General features: G+C 45.9%; 1 long non-coding RNA gene across 1 annotated transcript; it reads left to right on the top strand.

Annotated features, from left to right (window-relative positions):
- Positions 1 to 311: 311 nt before the first annotated feature.
- On the top strand, positions 312 to 3,886 carry LOC308587186. The gene is made up of 2 exons (XR_014008277.1): positions 312 to 389; positions 3,700 to 3,886. It is a non-coding gene; the product is annotated as an uncharacterized lncRNA (long non-coding RNA).
- Positions 3,887 to 4,896: the final 1,010 nt, after the last annotated feature.

The raw sequence follows: 4,896 nt of genomic DNA, 5'->3' as shown, positions 1-4,896 counted from the left end.
AATTAAGTACTTAACCCGAGGTACCACTGTATTATTTTATTTGTTCAAATAAATAAATACATAAATAAATACCCCCCATCAGTGTTACATTGTTGTTATGGCGACGTATTTCTGGTATGATATAATGCACTTCTTTCTTGCGCATGGACCTTTCCCTGGCATGTGCTTCCGTTACTATGGTGACGGTTGGGCCTTCCTTTTGCCCCTCCTTTCAATGGTAGAGCACCTTCTGGTGTCTTGAGCATCTGTGTGTGGCGACAGTAGATGGCTGCGGGCACCGGGAAATAATAGTAGTGACAGAAACTTGCAAGCAGCTCATCCATCTATGGAGCCAAGTCCGTGTTGTGCGGTAAGGGCGGCTCGATCAGGCTTGAGATGTCTTGCAGAAAGTAAGTTGGTCCAATTTGGGAAACGTGTGGCCGTGTCTATGGAACGCTAGGAGATCACAGATTCAGAGATCAGATTCCGAATGGGATGTGGAGGGGGGAGCGAGAGAGAGAGAAATTCAGAACAGGCACATTTAACTAATTTACACTTTCGGAGGTGGACACACAAACTGAAACACGGCAATCGTCTGGGATTGGTGCTTCTCTGAATTTTTCAAGGCAGTTCTCTGGCCAAGTAACGTGGGCAGAAATGCATAGAAAGCATGCACAGAAAGGCCCGTAACATACAAAAATGTGTTGCATTATGGGAAATTGCTCTGAGGAAGTCTGTACATTAGGTAAATTGGATACAGAAATGTGTATCTATGGAGAATTTTTCAGTAAAATGCCGATGAATTTTTGTGACTATTTTTTTTTTTTGAATGGAACATGTGAACTGATTTGGAAATATGTAGAGCTGAAGACTCCTGAGAGCCCCATGGACTGCAAGAAGATCAAACGCATCCATTCTTAAGGAAATCAGCCCTGAGTGCTCCCTGGAAGGACAGATCCTGAAGCTGAGGCTCCAATACTTTGGCCACCTCATGAGAAGAGAAGACTGCCTGGAAAAGACCCTGATGTTGGGAAAGATGGAGGGCACAAGGAGAAGGGGATGGCAGAGGACAAGATGGTTGGATAGTGTTCTCGAAGCTACCAGCATGAGTTTGACCAAACTGTGGGAGGCAGTGGAAGACAGGAGTGCCTGGCATGCTCTGGTCCATGGGGTTGCGAAGAGTCGGACACGACTAAACAACAACAACAAGAGCTGAAGAATGGAAAATGAGAAACTGAAGTTAACAGATGGCCCACCCACCCAGTTCCTTGCTCCATACAGTGTGGAGAGCAGGCCTGGCTCTCAACATAGCACAGGAACCAACTCCTAGAGGCTGAGGTCTTTTGGCACCTGCCGATAAAATATTTGAGGGGGCTGGGCCCCCAAAGATGATGGGCATTGCCATTCAAATGGTGTGTGCGCACTGTGTCATGTGATTGATTATGTGGCGTGGGGCTTACTTGGGCCAGTCCAATATTTTATTCAAGTTGGCACCCCGGCACCATAGGTTTTTGTGGGACTGATGTAGCCACGTGAACAGGCATTAAGTCACTGTCTCAGAAGCTGTGCTTTTTCCGAGTTAAAACTGAGGCACACTTCATTTGTTTACCCCCAAAAACTGACTTCTTGAGTGTCTAAGAGGAAGAACCTACTAGCCCCAGAGGGGTAACTTACTCTCTTACATACACTGGGGTGTGTGAGGAGTGAGGCACCGTGTCAGTACAGCCATGTGGCTAATGGGAGGTCAGGTGTGCAGTGCCACCTCTTCTCATTGGCTGGTTCTTCATCCTGCTTGGTTGTAGTGGCTGTGGCCTTAGGTGGAAAGGAGAAGGTCTAAAACAGTTTTTCTCAAACTTGGGTCTCCAGCTGTTTTGGATTACAACTCCCACCATCTCTGACTACTGGTCCTTCTAGCTAGTATGACCTGGGCAAGAGACCCAAGGGCCAGACAGAGAGTGTTAAGTTGTGGGTGGACATATCAGACGACATAGTGATTCTTTAAACAGCTCTTGTTTATTCACAGGCCAGAACAGAACTGAACTGAAGGGTTCAGGCAGCCTGCTTATATAGAGCTCCACTAGAACGCAACAGTAACCATTTTCTGTAACTATCCAATCACTGAACGTCACTTTCGATCCCTTATTTGCATATGTGGACCTGAACTATCTACAGTATCCCCCTGCTGGCCCAGGGTGAGAACTTCAGCACATAGCAGAGAGGACATTTGGCCCCTTGAGGGTTTGCTATTTCTGACCTAGGGCATAAACCCTGGTAATGCAAACTAGTTTTGGGTGACCAAATACATACAGCAAAATTAAATCTCAGAGTGCTTGGGGAAACATTAACGGAACGAGTCACCACTGTGAACATAAATTTCCCAAGCTTCTTCAGCCGCATCTCACACTGCAAAACAGATTGCCCCTTACCTTGCAACTTTGCTATTATTAAAAACGACGCAGTTACTCTCGAAATCAACAGACGGAGTTCTTGATACTCTCTTGTTGAACCATTGCGTTCAAAATATATAGATGCTTTCTTTGATGGCATCTTTCTCTCAAATCTCAAAAACTAATTTGCAGCCTCCCCACCCCCCCTCGAGCTGTCACCCTGTTCGGTGGCACATGGGACGGCGTGTTGCGGAAAGATGACCACCCCCAACCTGGGGCTCCCCAAAAGGAACAGCAATAAAACACTTTTTAAGAAATGCACTTCACAGCTTATTCTTTGTGAGAATTGCTTCTTTCGCCACAAACCCCCATGCTGCTAGGTGAAGCGGAGCAGGGGCAGTTTCCCTGGAAAGCTTTCCTTTGTTGGAATGAAGGAGGGTCTTCCGTAATAGAGAGAAAGTCCGGCTTGTTACATGAACTCCGGCGAAAGTGAAAATGGAGTTCTAATAAGGATGGCTGGCCTGTGACTTCTTTCAGATCGGAACAACGAAGGCACCCTGCTCTTGTTGAACATCATCTCGCCGTAAGCATCTGGTGATGTGTTACACACACCATCTTCTTTTAACACACCTGGTGAAACCCTAGTGGGTTCCCCCCCCTTCCTTTCTTTCCTGGTGCCAAACGGCAGCGCATCACATGATTACACAGCAGCGGAGTTCAACGGGGCCAGTTTTGTGTAGAGATGATATAGGACGCTGTGGCTGATGTTTCTTTCCTTCCTTGTTCCAGTTGGTTTAAGCCAATTGCTACTCAGCTTACTCTTCGTTTGCGATTTCCCCTTTCTTCCATTTCTTATGCATTCTCTTCTTAAATCTCAGCTCATCTGTCAGCTCCTTATGCAATGCTCCCTCAGGCACACTGCCCACTGCTGGGGTTGTGTCGCTGCGGCAGGTTCTGATGAGATCTTGTGAGATCTCATGGAACTCTCGTGAGATTTTGCCAGAAGCTGCTGCATAACCCCAGTAAGCGAGGCTTTGGTGGGGGGTGGCAAGGGGGTGGCAGGAGCTGCTACAATTAAAACAAAACAAAACATGATTTCACCTTGGCTGATCAGATCTGGCCAACCGATTTTGAGTTGATGCCTTGTGGTTGGATGGACTCGTGCTCCTCCGAGACCGTGGGCTGACCTTTATTTTATTTTATTTTTTCAGGTGGAAAGGGTTGCCCGGGAAAATATTCAATAGTATGCATGGCCTCATTAGGGCACAGACAGTCCCTCATGAGACAATTTGTAAAGAGAATTTGTTTACTGCATTCCCTGCTTTCATTACAGATTCCGTCTTTGGCAATCTCAGACGTCAGGCTTATCATCACTTCGTTTCCTGGAGGTAATGAACGAAAATTCAAAGAAGATCCTGATACAATCGGAAGAGGTTAACACTTTGCATATTGCACGGCTTTCAACTATATCTTCCTCTTCAAGCCTTGCGTGGGGAAATTAAATGCCTCGTGTATATGTCTATAGGGTTAAGGCTATAATGATGCAACACAACACAGCTAGTTATTACAATTATGTGATGTCACAAAAATCCTGGGATGCAAAGGGATCCAGTTAACCTATAAATGTCAGTGTTGGGATACAAGACTCTGGTGAAGGCTTAAGGAAAATTTCTAGAGGCGGAGAGGAGGGCAGGAAGCCTCAAAGTAACAGATGGGCCGAAGGGCGTCACACACCTACATGATGTATGGGAAAAGTGCAAAGCTTATATCTTTGAAGACAGCACAGTCTGATGGTGGGCGAGCTCATCTTGTGTATAGTTTGGCACCCATGGAAGATAGGCATCTCCTCTTACACTCAGCATCAGTGGGTGATGTGTGTGTGTGTTTCTGGAGGAAGGGAGGCTGAGGGCAACTAGGTTGGCAGAGAGACGGGAGTCATTTTGCCAGCATCATTCAGCCTGCCCCTTGGGTACCCAAGCTCAGAGTAATTGAATTGAATGAGGTCCCCAAGAAGACCAAAGGAACATAAAACCATGGCTGCATTCACACGCCATGGATTTACAGCACATGACTCCCCCCCCCAAGAGTCCTGCAAACTGTAGCTTGCCCCCAAACTACAATTCCCAGCACCCTTCACAAACGGCAGTTCCCAAAATTCTTTAAAGTGCTTTAAATGTAAGGTGAGCATTCAGGCCATTAGGTAGTTTATTTGGCCAGTAGTTCAGTAAATCTTTTAAGTGTCAGACCTTTGTATCTCAAAGAAAACTGCAGATAAGGTTTTACTCCTGCAGATAAGAAGGTTTTACTCCACATCAATGCTTTTGAGCTACGTAGAGCAGCTAAACCACACAGAGGATAACTAAGGCTGCAGTCCTGTATAGTATTATTATTATCATTATTATCATTATTTATTGAATATATATATCCCTGAGAGTAAGTATGACTGAACTTAGTGAGGCTTACTTCTGAGTAGACATGCCTAGGATGGTGCTGTTTGACTTTTAGTGGGGTAGGAGAGCTGGGGGGGTGG

This window comes from Podarcis bocagei, assembly GCF_964188305.1.
Source record: "Podarcis bocagei genome assembly, chromosome: 5".
Lineage (NCBI taxonomy): Eukaryota > Metazoa > Chordata > Lepidosauria > Squamata > Lacertidae > Podarcis > Podarcis bocagei.
This window is presented reverse-complemented; position numbering and strand designations above follow the sequence as displayed.